General features: G+C 37.8%; 1 non-coding gene and 1 pseudogene across 1 annotated transcript; one reads left to right on the top strand and one right to left on the bottom strand.

Annotated features, from left to right (window-relative positions):
• Positions 1-16,873, top strand: part of LOC113713920 (DNA gyrase subunit A, chloroplastic/mitochondrial-like) — a 113,971-nt pseudogene that overhangs the window by 35,100 nt on the left and 61,998 nt on the right.
• LOC113736135 (small nucleolar RNA R71) lies at positions 8,407-8,513 on the bottom strand. Its single transcript, XR_003459626.1, has one exon. It is a non-coding gene; the product is annotated as a small nucleolar RNA R71 (small nucleolar RNA).

Raw genomic sequence — 16,873 nt, 5'->3', positions numbered from 1 at the left:
TTCTCCTTGAACATCCAATCTTGTAGGCTTTCTATAGCGTGTAGTGATCATATTTCTTTACTATGTATACCATTTCTGCAGGTTGATTTTTTTTCCAAATTTTTATAATTCGCAAAAGGAACCATCATTACTTCCTGCCCGGATTCCTAACTTGTTGCTGAATGGTTCCCTGGGATAGCGGTGATATATTTTGCTTATGGATGTCGTGTTTTTTGATGTCTATTTTCACAATTTTTAATCTATTTCTGGTCTAGTGGTCTATAGTGTGAAAGAGGCATTTTACCTATGCATATGATGACCTCTTATTAGTGTGTTTGTATATGATTCCATAAGCAATATGTTGTCAGGTTGGAATGGCAACAAACATACCTCCACATAATCTTGCAGAGTTGGTAGATGCACTGTTTGTGTTGATCCATAATCCAGAAGCCACGGTATGTTTATAGTTTTCTAACTTATGCTGTCTGTTTGTCCTTTGCTGTAGAAAACTTCTTTGTTCCGTTATTATGTTTCCTTTTGGCCTCATATCATTCTTATCAATAGGATAGTGAAGATAGGCTCAGGACTAGAATTGGTTTGCAGTCTCAAGAAAGAAGAAAAGTGAATACGTAAGAAGGTTTAAAGAGTTGAATGCATTAGATTTCTTGGTGGTGTTTTTTACAACTTTACTATAGATGTAATTGCAGAAAACATATGTATAGTATGGTCTGGGGGTGTCCTTAGAATTTTGAATTTTTTGGGGTATTTTTAAAATTTTAAAAGTTATACTTCTTCCTTCCCCTATCTCAACCTCCCGCCACCCCGTATCCCCTACCTCCTCGCTGCTACCCTCCTTCCTCCTCCCTCTTTCGCCCTTCCTCCAATGACAGGGGAGAGGAGGGTGGAGAGAAGAGGGAAGGGGAGGGAAGGAGTCAGGAAAAACATCATCTTATCCTTCCAACGGGAGAAGTTAGTGCCGTCGAATCTGTCCAACTTCACGAAGTCTTGATTCATCACTTTGAACGCAGATTCAGAACTTGACTCCATTGTTGAGATTAACACCTTAAGATTGTTGAAAAATTCTGTAAATAACGAAACTATACTAGACAAATACAGAGATTTTGAGGCGTGAAAGCACTTTCCTTAAGGTGTTATTTGCCTCTATTAGACAAATTACCTCTAGGATACAACAAAGTCTAAGAACTATCAAATGAAAAGTAAAAAGTGATTTAATTCTGTCGAAATCCTACTATTTAAAAGGATTGAAGCACCTGTCCAAGGCACTATCAGAGGATGCAATCCTTATTGAATAGGTGTTTAGGTAGTTAGCCAATTAACAGATATATCTGCAAAATGTAACCGCCAACCGCCATTAACTACCTGCAAAATGTAACCGCCAACCGCCATTAACTACCTCTGATTGACACCCTATCAGGGTGCCCCAAGTGCCCTTGTCAAGATTTTATATATCTTGAAATAAGTTTCCCACCAAACCTTCCCTCCAAACTAATATCTTGGAACAAGTTTGTAAAGGAACAGGACAATGACTCATATATAGGCAACATGCACTTTATCCTCTTTCAATGTGGGACAATGGATTTCAACATACTCATTACAAACTATTACCAACAAGGTAAGGAGGAAAGAGGGGAGGAGGAGGGGTGGCTGCAGAAGGGTGGTGCACCCGGGGGGGGGGGGCGGGTTGGTGGTAGACAAAGAGGGTGGCTGGGGTGGTGATGCTTTTTGTAGAGTTTATTTTTTGGTGTCTTTATTAGTTGTATTTGGAGGGTCCTTGAGGTGTTTTTGGGGTGTTACTATAGATTTGTATTTGAAAATCTACTTTTTTCCAAATGCGCTAATCCATACAGAGCTAGAAGCTTTCTTTGTTTTTGAAGTTTTGAACAGTCAAAAATTCTCTAGAAAAAGTTTACCGTTGACTACCTTTAAGAATCAGCTTCTCGAGCTAGAGTTAATTTGAAGTTGAATGTCAAAAGCAATTGAGAACATTCCAAGGCAGAGAAGCTAGAATCAGCTGAATTTAAACAATCTGGAATAGGCCTTTTGGCTAAAAAGGTAGAATTTAGCTGGTGTTAAAAAAAGTGAAAGCAGGCTTTTAACTGAATTCTAATGTTTGTTTCAGGAAACATAGTGAATGAACTTTAACTGAACTACTTGAATGAGGTGGTTAAAAACATTTTTAGATGTGTTACATTGCAACCAATATTTGTAGGAAACTGGAAAGGGAATGAACTTTAATTGAACATCATCTTTTTTTAAATGAAGTTTGTTCTTATATTTGCAAAGCTGGGACAATGGTGCCTGCATCCTACGGTAATCCTAAACACGACAATATTAGACGTGTGGGAATATTTGTTTACATGGAGTGAACAGGATTTGAGTACGAAGAGTATAATTTATTTGATTTGAGCAGAAAAATTTTCTGGTAAATGAGTTTAATTTAGATGCTTAAATATGAACGGATGGTAAGACGTAGAGTTATAGGGTTTTGATCACATATTTGCTGATTATATTGTTGAATTCAAGCTTTTTATCTCTTACAGTTGGTCTCAAACTTGGGCTATGGTTGGAAGAAAGTTGATAATGGGTATTGCTACATCTATTTGATCTCATTATGGTCGTCCTCTCCACTCTGTGACAGCTACAAGAACTGCTCGAGTACATACCTGGACCAGACTTCCCAACAGGCGGAACAATAATGGGTAACATCGGGTAGGGTCTTCTTGTCTTATTTCATTGCTGTCTCGTGCGTGTTCTAGCTTATGTATGTGTACCATGCAAACATTAACTTTTTTAATATTCTGAAATGAATGTATGTTTTCAAAAATTTTAAAAGCATATTGAACGGGGAGGGGACGTGTAATTGTAAGAGGAAAGACTGATGTTGAAACTCTTGATTCCAAAACCAAGAAAACAGCAATTATTATAAAAGAGGTTTTTTTTTTCTTATCCTTAATAATATGGGTTAAAAACAAAAAAGACCCCTGTGTTAAACCTAATATACAACTAAACCCCCTATGGTTTCAAAATATACAACGCGACACCTTGTGCTTTGAACTAAGTTGTAACAGTGACGGAAATCGGTAAATTTAACGGGACTGATGTACTGGAAGCTAAAAACAGATTCTTTATACTTAATTTTTAGCAAATATTCCTATTGTACCCCTTAGCCCCCAATAAAACATTGCACGCGCCATCTATATATATGGAGTGAAGAGTATCATTACATCATTTCCCTTTCTCGTTCCAGGCTAGAAGGGGCTTTAGAAGCCGTCTCTTTCATCTGCATTTAAGCCAAGTCAAAATTTTTTCCACGTTGGAGAATCCGGCATGCGAGTGGTAGCATATTAGACTCACTTAATGGTGCTCAAAAGGAGTTCAAATTAAGATTTCAGTAACTACTGGTGCATCGAAGCCTGGGTCCAACAAGATAATGAAGCAGCTGAACTTTGCAACAGTTTCAAGAATGTCCTCAGCTTCACAATAACAGCAACCGGAGAAATTAAAGAGACGGCTACTAGGAGTTCAAATGTTCTCTGATTTTACAACTGTGCCAGGAGCATAAAGCAGGGACTAGACTTTCAACTTTCCATCAATTACAATGTGCGGGGAAAAAAAATCTGCAAGAAGACGTCAATTTGGACATTATACAAGAAAACGTCAAAAAAATCTCGCTTTCCCCCCCCTCTCTCTCTCTCTTCGTAGGGTTTGAAGGGAAGAAATGAGTCCGTTCAATTGCCTTTTGGGTATTATACAAGGGCATTTTGGTCCTTTTATCAGTTCCTGTTAATTTTACCGATTTCCGTCAGTGTTACAACTTAGTTCAAAGCACGAGGTGTCGCGTTGTATATTTTGAAACCACAGGGGGCTTATTTGTATATTAGGTTTAGCACAGGGGACTTTTTTGTTTTTAACCCTAATAATATCTATGCACTTTTTGAATTATAGTAGCAGTATACTTATCGTGTGTTAATTTTTTTTTCCTTGCTTTGATTAATGAAACAGATCCCGTATCAGACCAATAAAGCTTCTTTGGTTGAGAACATTGCCCATCTTGTAGAAAATAAGGTATCATCTTTGTTTTCCTCAAAAGCAATCTGTTTATCTTTAAAATCTGCATTTTTTGGAGCAATCATCATTCTTCCCTTAATTGTCCTGGTCCTTACCTCGGAGTAAATGTATTTTGATGCTTATATTCCATTCTTTTTGTTCCTTTTCTTCTCCTTTTTTATGATTTTCTGATGGTTCCGTAATTTCAATCAAGATCAATGGTCTGACAGCATATCATATATTTTCTCTTTCATCTTGATTATACCTTCTCCCATTTATTTCCACTCTTAAATACGGACGTATTATTTCAGTTTTCAATCTGGAAATACCTTTACTTTCTTTGTCTGGTCTACAAGGTTTAGATAATTTCATGCGAACTATCACTGAACAATGTCCAGGGAATAGTTTGTTCGTGCAATGGTCTCATTGGCAAGTGAGGGAAATTGTACAGTCCCATTTACTAGTAATTTGTGAGAGTATATCTAGTGAGATGATTTGTGATCACTACGGGTTCCTCACTTACTCTAATCTGAGGTGTATCACCTTTAGGGTTCTCTTGCTAGTCCTTTCTCGAACAGTAAAGCCTCAAATAAATACAGGGACTGCCTCTACCATGTGGATATTAAAGACTTGCCATATTTCTGTGTTACAGCTCTTTCTTGGCTCAAATTCTACGATTAAGGAAAGCTGTTTCTTGCATGTCATGGAACTTAACCTTTAAACTGGTCCGCTCAAAATAGTTTTGGTCTTACATGTTGGAACCCACATACAGTTGGTTCAGTTTTGGTAATTTAAATGTCAGGACGTGCGCTCACTTGTATGATTTTGCTACGATTTTGTAAACTAAATGTTTGACTAGGACTGCAGAATTTTAAATTTGATCGATATTATGCAGACTATTATTTGGGACTACTAGGAGAATAATTGTGAAGCATGTCTTGAGAAATAAAATTTCTTCTTTCCAGGATTTTTTGGAGTGACTATGTCTTTATACAGCATGATTGCGTATCAATACTAGAAGTGGTTCCTTGTCAAGCCTTGGTTTAACTTTGGACATCTATTGCTGTAATCTTGCTTTTGTAATGGTTTATGTTAGATTTCACCCTTACATTCAAGAAGCATAGAGAAGGTTCCCAACATGAGCTAAGAGCAGATGGCTGGGGCTCTTGTGCTATTGATTTATTTGTCTCTGTTGGAATTGGGGACAGAATCAGGCTTTACCTCTTTTCTCATGTTTTCTTGTTTCAGAAATTAGAAGGTATCAGTGATATCCGTGATGAGAGCGATCGTTCTGGAATGCGGATTGTTATTGAGGTATTAATCAGTTTATCATTAATGTCTTTAGCTTTGATTTGTTGGAGCCATGCATTTTTTGTTTGATCTAATGACTATGAACCTTATGCTAAATTGAGATTAAGAAACTTCTCTCATTTCTTTCTCCAGCTTAAGAGGGGTTCCGCACCATCTATTGTACTGAACAATCTTTATCGGATGACTGCTCTTCAGTCCAGTTTCAACTGTAACATGGTGGGGTGAGTAGTTTCCAGATGATTAGTGGTTTTCTGCGATAATTTTTTCAGTTTATGTAATACTAGCTAACTTATGATGGGTGACGAGCACGGGGTATACATATATCAATTAACTCATCCAGAATGAAGTTTTACATTTATAAAATCGTAAATATCCCACACGTGATTTTTTGCAAGTATACGAGTCATTTATTGAGTACAGGGGTATTAGGTGTCGATCCCACAGGGAAAATTGTCAATTATCGATATTTTTCGAATTCCTTTATTATTTAGACTATCATAAGTACAAGAAATTAAATCTATACTATAAAAATAACAAAAATACAATAGAAAACTCCTAACGGTATGAAATTCCTTATTATTCTTGCAAGTGAAGTAACCAGTTAAGTGAATGTTATTATCTTGATTAGTTATGGAGTAATTTCCTCGTGTAGGTGAAATTTACTCTCGTAGTGAACCAATGATAAGTGAATATTTAACGTACATTTTGTACGAATTTGGCATGAATTTTTGGTATGTTTTGAGAAGATTAAAGCCATATTTGAACTCTTTTGGTGATAATTGCTTAAATATTGTTTAAGGGTTCAGAAATTGATAAATGAGTGGATTAATGCGTTAATTTTGTGAAATTGTGAAGGTAATTGATGTATGAAATTCATGCACAAGTTGAAAGAAATGTCAGGGTCATCCAGAGGACAAAGTACACAAGAAATTGGGAGCAAAAATATAGAAAAAGGGAAGAAGTGAAAAACTGGAAAAATGCTCAACACGGATCCGAGGTCGGATCCGTGTGTACAAGAGGGATCCGACCCCTCGTCTGTACTTCTGGCGGAGTGTATCCGAGATCAGGACGATCCGACCTCGGATCCATCATGGGAAGTCCTCGGATCCCATGATCCGAGCTCGGATCCATTTTCAGCCCTCGGATCCGAGACTCGGATCTGTCTCTCTCCTCAGCAAGTGCAACAGCCGTTTTTCTTTACCTTTCTCACAACTTTTCCAGATATTTTGAGGGACAGAAATCGGTGGCACATGCTTCTGCAACAAAAGAGAAGACCAAATGAGTGTGGGCAAAAAGGAAACATCATATCTTTGACTTCTTTTACAAAATCTGAGTGGAGGAAATTATGAAGTGAGAGGAATGAAATTTTGACCACATTTTATGCAGAAAGCAGGGGAGAAGCCTGGCATTACCATACGTAGCTAGTTTTCTTTCTTGTATCTAAGTTTCTCTCTAGTTAGGAGTTCTTGGAGAAGCACTTTGTCTTTGGAGTTTTTCACTTGTAATCAGATTGTGCAAGAGCATAGCAGGAATTAGAGAGCTTCACCTTCAGTTGGCTAAGCTTTCTTTTATCTTTCTTATACTTGTACTGTATGATGTTTTGCAGCAATAAACTTGTGATTCTGATTGTTGAATCATACATGAGTAGCTAACTTTCTTCATCTAGGGAGTAGATGAAACTTATGGCTAATTAGTATAAATTGAATGTGATTTACACTTGTTATATCTTGTATTAACTTGTCTACTCGTGTAGCTGTGATTACTTGCTATTGATTGATCACCAATAGTTTGGTTATAGTTGTTATTGTTCAATGAGAATTGGTAATAACAATAGAAACACATGAGTAGAGCTTGAGTTGTATGTTCATGAAAATAGAGATACACTTAGGTGGATTACTTAGCATTTCATGAAATAAAACAAAGTAGTAGTAGTATTTCACCATGAAAATAGGGAAATCTATATTGCTTTAGGCCATTTCATCATGAAAATGAGACTTGGAAACTTTGGAAATGAATCTCTGGTTAAGCAAGAATAATAGCAAGAAGTAAATCCATTCATTTGTGTTGTTTATGCCATAAGTGGAATCTACATCCCTAGAATCTTCCTTAAGTGAAATTTCTCTAATTGCATTCAGCATCTGTTAAACTAGATTTATATACCAGATTTGTAGATTACAGCATTAGATTTTCTCTGCTCAAATTAATTGTTAGTCTAAATAATAGAGAAAATAAGGGCTTAGTAATTGTTTGAATTGCTCCTCGTGGGATCGACCCGATACACATCTTGTACTACAATTGCGACCTGTATACTTGCAGTCCAACGGGTGTAAAATCGGAATTAAACTTGCATTGATACAAAAAAAAAATACCCGTCAAGTTTTTGGCGCCGTTGCTGGGGAGCGGCAATATTAGGGCCTCATCATCTCTATTAATTTAGATAAATTTCATTATCTTTATTCAAGTTGTTGAATTAAAAGTATAAAAATTTTCTCTTGTTTTTGTTTGTAGTGTATGCACCGATCAAATCGAGGAGTTGTACATTTCGATCCGAAAATTGAAAGAACATTACGCAGACAAAGGAGGAATACATCACATCAAGAGGAACAAGAGGTTTGGCAGCCAATAGAAGATATCTTGATAGAATTACAATTTGAGGAAGAAATGGCAGAAAATGAATCGAATAGGAGAATTCTGCGAGATTTTGCTTTACCGGGAGCACAAGGATCTCAAACTAGCATTGTAAGACCAACGGTAAACGCTAATAACTTTGAGATAAAACCATCACTGATTCAAATGGTACAACAATCTCAATATGGAGGTAATGCTACTGAGGATCCAAATTCTCACTTGTCAACATTTCTTGAAATTTGTGATACAATTAAGTTTAATGGTGTTAGTGAAGATGCGATTAAACTTCGATTGTTTCCATTTTCACTAAGGGACAAGGCTAAGGTTTGGCTACAATCTCATCCTCCAAATACTTTTACTACTTGGGATGAATTAGCTAAGGCTTTTCTTAATAAATTCTTTCCACCTGGAAAAACTGCTAAATTGAGAATGGATATAACAAGTTTCTCTCAACAGGAAGGAGAGACATTGTATGAAGCTTGGGAGCGTTATCGGGAATTGCAAAGAAGATGCCCTCATCATGGTCTACCCGATTGGCTAGTAGTCCAAACATTTTACAATGGTCTCACCTATCCAACAAAGACACATGTAGATGCAGCAGCGGGAGGAGCTTTAATGGGAAAGACAGCTGAGGAAGCTCAGCAATTGATCGAAGAAATGGCTGCTAACAACTACCAATGGGCAAACGAACGAGGTAATTCAAGGAGAACCGCAGGTATGCTTGAAGTAGATACCTTGAATATGTTAAGTGCAAAAATGGATAATGTGGTTAAGATGCTTAATAGGCAAGTTGGTTCTAGTTCTAATCAAGGAGTAGTTGTTGCAAGTTGTACCATTTGTGGCGGAGATCATGATGATTTTATGTGTTCTAGCAGTGAACAGGTTCAATATCTCAACAATTACAACCGTCCACCCCAAAACAATCCATACTCCAATACTTATAATCCAGGATGGCGTAATCACCCGAATTTTGGATGGAAAGATCAAGGGAACCAACAAAGACCAGTTAATCCACCAGGTTTTCAACAAAAGCAACCACTGCATGAGTCCAAACCAGCTTGGGAATTGGCAATCGAAAAGCTAGCCAATGCATCAAATGATAAAATTGAAAAGTTAGCTAGTGCCACTACTCAACGGTTTGAAAGAATTGAGGGAAGAATGGACCAACTCACTAATATGTACAGGAATGTTGAGGTCCAATTAGGCCAAATTGCCAATGCGGTTAATAATCGCAATCAAGGGGATTTACCTAGCAAAACTGAAGTGAACCCAAGGGAGCATGTGAAGGCCATAACCCTCCGTAGTGGTAAGGAATTAGTTGAGCCGCCAGTAGTTGGAAGTGGAAGAGAGTTTGAAAAAAGAGAGAATAAGAAATTGAGTGAGTTAAAAGAGGGAAGCAAGGAAGAAAAAGGGAAAGAAAAGATAGAGGAAAATGAACTGCAAATGGAAGATGCAACACCAATTCCTCCACCGGTGCCATTCCCTCAAAGATTGAAACCTTCAAGAAATGACAAAGAATTTGAGAAATTTGTCAACATTTTTAAACAATTACATATTAACATTCCTTTTGTGGATGCTATTTTGCAGATTCCTTCGTACGCGAAGTTTCTCAAGGAGATAATGACCAAGAAAAGGAAGTTGGTAGACAGTGAGACAATTGCATTAACAGAAGAATGTAGTGCAATCATACAAAACAAATTGCCACCCAAATTGAAAGATCCAGGGAGTTTTACAGTTCCTTGCACTATCGGTAATGTAGAATTTTCTAAAGCACTTTGTGACCTTGGTGCAAGTGTGTCATTGATCCCTTTAACTGTGGCTAGGCAATTGGGGTTGAAAGAGTTGAAGCGTACTAACATTTCCTTGCAATTGGCTGACAGGTCTATTAGACATCCAATGGGCATATTGGAAAATGTGCTCATTAAAGTGCAGAAATTTATTATTCCTGTCGATTTTGTTGTTTTAGATATGGAGGAAGATGTAAATGTACCTATTATACTTGGTAGACCATTTCTGGCCACTGCAGGTACAATAATAGACGTCAAACGAGGTAAGTTTAAGTTTCAAATCGGTGAAGAGGAAGTGGAATTTGATTTGAGTAAAGTAGAGAAATATCCCTCTTTTACCGACCATGTTTATTCGGTTGACATATGTGATGAATTGGCATTAGAAATGAGTCAAGTAAATCTTGATAATGATTCTCTTGAACTTTGTCTTAATGGTATAGGTATACAAGAGGAACAGATTGAAGAAATGACTGAATTTTTGCAGGCACAAATTCCTTATAAAAGGAGAAATGCATACGAGGCGTTAGGACTGAGCAAAGGGCTACCTCCACCATCATGTGAGAAAGCACCGCAGCTTGAGCTTAAGCCGCTGCCTAAGCACCTCAAATATGCATTTCTTGGAGAAAAAGAGACATTGCCTGTGATTGTAAATTCAGCATTAAATGAGGAACAATTAGACAAGCTCTTACGTGTTTTAAGGAAGCATTTAAAGGCTATAGGATGGACAATTTCTGATATCAAAGGAATTAGTCCAACTATTTGTATGCACAGGATTTTATTGGAAGAAAATTCTAAACCAGTGGTTGAGACTCAAAGAAGGTTAAATCCAAACATGAAGGAAGTGGTAAGAGTAGAAATCCTTAAATGGTTGGATGCAGGTATAATTTTTCCAATTTCTGATAGTGTGTGGATTTCTCCTATTCATGTAGTACCAAAGAAAGGGGGGATAACCATAGTACATGGTAAAAATGATGAAATGATTCCCTCTAGAGTTGTGGTTGGTTGGCGAGTCTGTATTGATTACAGAAAATTGAATGCAGCTACTAGGAAGGATCATTTCCCTCTTCCTTTTCTTGATCAAATGGTAGAAAGATTGGCCGGATATGAATTTTATTGTTTCTTGGATGGTTTTTCAGGATACAATCAAATAGTCATTGCACCAGAAGATCAAGAGAAAACTACATTCACTTGTCCTTACGGTACTTTTGCATTTCGAAGGATGCCTTTTGGACTGTGCAATGCACCGGCCACTTTCCAACGATGCATGATGGCAATTTTCTCTGATTTTAATGAGAAAATTATGGAAATCTTCATGGATGATTTTTCTGTATTTGGATCTACTTATGATGATTGTCTTAACAATTTAGATCTAATTTTGCAGAGATGTGAAGAAACAAACCTTGTACTCAATTGGGAAAAATGTCACTTCATGGTTTGTGAAGGTATTGTGTTAGGCCACAAAATTTCCTCAGAAGGTATTGAGGTTGATCAAGCCAAAATAGAGGTTATTGAGAGAATGCCTCCACCAACCAATGTGAAAGGCATTCGTAGCTTTCTTGGACATGTGGGATTCTATCGGCGGTTTATTAAGGATTTTTCCAAGATTGCTAAACCTTTATGTGAATTACTTGCAAAAGATGTTCCTTTTCACTTTAATGATGAGTGTGTACTTGCTTTTAATAGGTTGAAGAAGCAACTTGTCTCCGCACCCATCATAGCATCACCGGATTGGAGCTTGCCATTCGAATTAATGTGTGACGCAAGTGATTTTGCAGTTGGGGCTGTTCTTGGGCAAAAACATAATAAGCGACTTCATGTCATTTATTATGCAAGTAAAATGTTAAATGAAGCTCAAGTTAACTATGCAACAACAGAGAAGGAGTTGCTAGCAGTGATTTTTGCATTGGATAAATTTAGATCGTACTTAGTAGGATCTAAAGTTATCGTTTATACTGACCATGCAGCACTCAAGTATTTGTTAAATAAGAAAGATGCAAAACCGCGATTAATTCGATGGATTTTATTGTTGCAGGAATTTGACTTGGAGATCAAAGATAAAAAAGGATCCGAGAATTTAGTTGCAGATCATCTTTCTAGACTGGAGAACATGCAGCAAGATGACCATTTGTCCATTAAAGAAGAATTTTCAGATGAGTTTTTAATGGCAATTTATAAGTCACCATGGTATGCTGATCTAGTTAACTTTATAGCTAGTGGAGTGATACCAAATGATTTGAATTCTCATCAAAGAAAAAAATTCTTAAATGATGCTAAACATTACTTTTGGGAGGAACCATTCTTTTACAAACATTGTGCAGATGGAATAATTAGAAGATGTGTTCCGGAGGAGGAGGTACATAGCATTTTAATGCATTGTCATACTCTTGAAACGGGAGGTCATTTTAGTACTACTAAGACTGTAGCAAAGATATGGCAATCTGGATTTTATTGGCCTACTATGCACCAAGATACTAGAAATTGGGTGAAAAGTTGTGATCAATGCCAAAGAACCGGTAATATCTCAAGAAGGAATGAAATGCCTTTGACTACATATTTGGAAGTTGAGTTATTTGATGTTTGGGGCATTGATTTTATGGGACCATTTCCTAGCTCATATAATAACAAGTACATCCTTTTAGCAGTTGATTATGTCTCTAAATGGGTGGAGGCCATTCCTTCACAAACTAATGATGCTAAAGTTGTGCTTAAGTTCCTGAAACGGAACATATTTTGTAGGTTTGGAGTCCCAAAGGCAATAATAAGCGACGAAGGTAAGCATTTTTGTAATAAAGCTATTGACACTTTGTTGTTTAAATATGGGTGCAGGCATAAAAAGTCACTCCCCTATCATCCTCAAGCTAATGGACAAGCGGAGTTGGCCAACCGGGAAATTAAAATCATTTTGGAGAAAACAGTAAACCGATCAAGAAAGGATTGGTCAAACAAGCTTGAAGATGCTTTATGGGCGTATAGAACGGCATTTAAAACGCCATTGGGAATGTCTCCATATAAGCTTGTTTATGGGAAAGCATGTCATTTACCTGTGGAAATAGAACATAGAGCTTATTGGGCCGTTAAAGCAATTAACTTTGATTTTAAATCTGCAGGTGAAAAGAGAATGCTTGAGTTAAGCGAATTGGAGGAATTGAGGTTGACTTCGTATGAGAATGTCAAGATTTACAAAGAAAAAGTGAAATTTTGGCATGATAAACACATCCTCCCTAAGCATTTTGAAGAAGGGCAAAAGGTTTTGTTGTTTAACTCAAGGCTTAAATTATTTCCTGGAAAGCTTAAGTCTCGATGGTCCGGTCCATTTGAAGTGGTTCGCATGTTTCCTTATGGAGCAGTGGAAATAAAAGGAGAAAATGGTGCTCCATTCAAAGTAAATGGCCAAAGATTGAAGCTCTATTTGACCGGAGAAAAAGTTCCTAAAGGAGTAATTTACTCCTTAGGAAATGCAATGGAGAATTAAAGAAGTTATAGGAGAGTCGAGCCAACGACTATAAACAAAAGCGCTTGTTGGGAGGCAACCCAATAATAATAGTGTATTTGTGTGTTTTTAGGTGTTTCTTACATTTTGGTGTAATTTAATTGACTAATTAGATGTATTTCACTTGTTTGTAGGAGGTACGGGAGTTTTATCATCTATCTCGGAGGTGCACTTGAAGAATATGTGTAAAAGGGAGTTTTTCTTACCAAATTGTGTTTTAAGTGCTTAAAATTCCCATGCATATACATACATTGTGCATTTCAAGTGAGTTTTGGTGATATCATGGTTATAAAGGCTTATGGACTCATTTGATGTACATTTAATGCTCAAAAATGCCATTTTAGTGTAAAAATGCAAAAATGATCAAAGAACCCCACCCCTCAATTTTCAATGTAGATGTGTTTGTTGTGTTTTGAGAGGTTGGATATTATGTTTATGGTATATTACATGTGCGTGGGAGGTTGGAATTGAGAAAAGGTATGTCCAATGTGTAATTTGGAATTGGCCGAAAAAGGGAGAAAAAGTTTGAAAAAATTGCAGTTTCTGCAATTTGTTGCAGAGACACAAGGATCCGAGCTCGGATCCTAAAAGCCCAGACAGATCCGACCGCGGATCCATTGATCCGAGCTCGGATCCATTCCAACCCAGACAGATCCAAGGGCTCGTCTGTGTTTCTGTAGGGACTGATCCGAGCCCTATCGGATCCGAGCCCTTCCAGAAAGGATCCGACCTCGGATCCTTTCACGATAAGAAAGGAAACGAGGCCTCGGTTCCTCATTTTTCCAGATTTCCCTTTTCTCTCTCTTCGAAACCCTATTCCCTTTCCTCCAATCTTCCATTTCATCCATAACATTCCCAATTTTTCACAACAAAAACCTTCACTAACCTCTTCTGAGCATTAACCCTTAACAATTTGAAATAAAAAACATCAAATTGAGGGGTTTTGATCTTCAAAACCTCAAATAGGGCCGAATTGAAATCTTGCATTTTTGAGGTCAAATTTGGACTTGGTTGTTCTCCATTTTTGCATCATTATCATCCTCCATCATCACTCCATCTATTTGAGGTAACAATTTGCGAATTTCTTTGACAGTTTATAATTTTTTATTTTACATTTTTCTAGTTTTTGGGAATATTATGATAATTGCATATTTGTTGGACTTCCTTGATACAATTGTGCTACATTGCTCTTAGATAGATTGTGATAACAATTTTTTATGTTTATTTAGGGAATCATAGATTTGATATTATTTTGTTGAATTTTTCTAGGTAAATGGACATGAATTTGGAAAGATATATATTTTGATTTTAATGCTACAATTATGCTACATTGTGATAATATATATCATTAGTAATGGTTGTTTGATTAGAATTGAGAAAATTGTTCTTATGGTGATAAATTTTGTTTTTTTTTTTAAGGATATTGTTCATAAGGCAATGGGGAGATGTTGTGTTAGAGCACATTGTCATTGATAGTTTATTTTACTTTCAAATTTTATGCCATTTTTACAAATGGTATTGATTCTCAACGTATTGGAAGTAGTTTGCATATCATGACAACCGTGTTAATAATTTTCTTTCTCAATATGAGAATTGGATTTGTGAGGTGTTAGGTAGCATAATTGCTTGAATTTTGAGGTTGTTGGCAGGTAGTTTAGCCCTTTTTCAAGGGGAAACTCTGCCGAAATTTTCTTAAAGTCTTGTTTATTAGTTGCGAGCAAGATTAAAATGTTTTGAATGCATATTCATCCTGATTGTGTGTAGATATCATGGCTCGCACAAGGAGGGCTATCATTCGTACTCCTACTCCTTCCTCAAGTGAGGAACACACACCTTCTGTGCATGAGGAGTCGCCTGAGGAAGAATCTCCTTCGCCTGAATCACCACCTCGATCTCGCCGGAAAACTGCATCCACTAGCCGTGATGAGCCACCGCCAGATTACGATACCACACGATTCACATCGCTCGAAAACCAAGAGTGGTATGAAGCCGGCCTGGCCAAGGAGATCATCATTGAGAAACACTTGGCTCCAGAGGTGGATGCGCACTACCATATTTCGACAGCATTCAAGAGGCTTGGATGGGAGAACATCCTTCAGTTGCCCAAGCACTACTACCCCAACCTGGTCAGGGAGTTTTATGCCAATGTGGAGAACAAGCAGAGCCACAGTGGAAATCTCATCGTCTCGTGGGTTCGAGGTAAAAGAGTGACTCTCAATCGAGATACATTGAGACACTTCGTCCAACTCAAAGACGAAGGCGAAGATGTCAAACTGACCAAGGAATTCAAAGCTCGAGACCCTTGGCAAGTGGGAGAAGCCGTGGGCCGTCTAAAGGGTCAGTACCGTGAGCGAGGAAGTTCGAAAAAACTCACGGTATATGCCGACTCTTTTGAGCATCGGTACCACCTGATCTTCTACCTTTTTGCCTTCAATGTGGTGCCGAAAAAGAGTGGTAAACGGGAGATCCGAAATAGCGATCTCTATTTTCTGGATAAAATGATACATGGAGTGGGTAGGCAGTTGACTGGTATTCCTCTACCCAGCATTATCATCAGCTATATGCGAACCACAGCTCGTATGAGGGCCGGCGAGACTTGTTTTGGATTTCCTCGGCTGCTATCCCTCATCTTTGAGAAGCTCAAGATTCCCATTGGAACCGAGAGAGCTGTGGTAACTAGGTCGGCCGAGGAGGTAAATGATTCGTTACTCAAATCCTTGGGTATTTCTACTGATTTTGGAGCTACTTTGGTCCGGGACACAGGAGAAGCATCGACTTCCACTCAGCCTCCGCCTCACACTGAACCACAAGCGGAAACTCAAGAGACGGAGGCACAGCAGACTCTTCCTCCTCCGGTTCCACGACCACCTCCTCAATCGCGCTCCAAGTGGCAAGAGCTTCTCAATGCTATTTGCTGTATGGAGACGCGAGTCGTCGAGCGCATTGACCAGACGGAACGGATGATGACTGAGCGACTCGACCGACATGATCGCCGTCTTCGTGCGATCGAGGATCATTTTCATATCCGACGGTCCCCTACACCGACACCTCATCAGGAGGAGGGTCATATTGGTACCTCACAGGGTCCTCATGGAGCCGAGGAGGCAGTAGACCCTCGTTCCCAGCAGCCATGATGCTTTTTAGCACATTAGACCTTTTATTTCTTTATTTTTCTTTTCTTTTGTTAAGACAAACTTTGTAGCTTTTATTTTTCTTTAATTTAAATCATTTGGTGCTACTTATGGTGTTTGGTACCTTTGTTGTCTCAGTTTGAACAGAAAATGAATGATCATGATGATTAAGGGCTTCAAAGTGCATCACCACATATTTGAGGGAAGTTTCAGTTTCTTTTACCTTTCTCTACAATGAGGACATTGTAGATTTTAAGTGTGGGGGAGGGATTCTTTTATCTTATGGGTGATTGTATCTTGAAATGCATGATTTAAGTTGTTTATGGCTTAAAAATGTTGGAATTATATGTGGAGATTGTCATGAGGATAATTTTTATGAAAATTAATGATATTTGGCAGGGAGTTTCATCCATTTTTATGGGAAACTCTGTCGAAATTTTTCTAAATTTTTCTAAAACATTTTCCAATATTTCATTGCA

The sequence above is a fragment of the Coffea arabica genome, chromosome 10c (assembly GCF_036785885.1).
Source record: "Coffea arabica cultivar ET-39 chromosome 10c, Coffea Arabica ET-39 HiFi, whole genome shotgun sequence".
In the NCBI taxonomy this organism is placed as follows: Eukaryota; Viridiplantae; Streptophyta; class Magnoliopsida; order Gentianales; family Rubiaceae; genus Coffea; species Coffea arabica.
The sequence above is the reverse complement of the archived record's forward strand: the minus strand, read 5'-3'. Positions and strand labels throughout refer to the sequence as shown.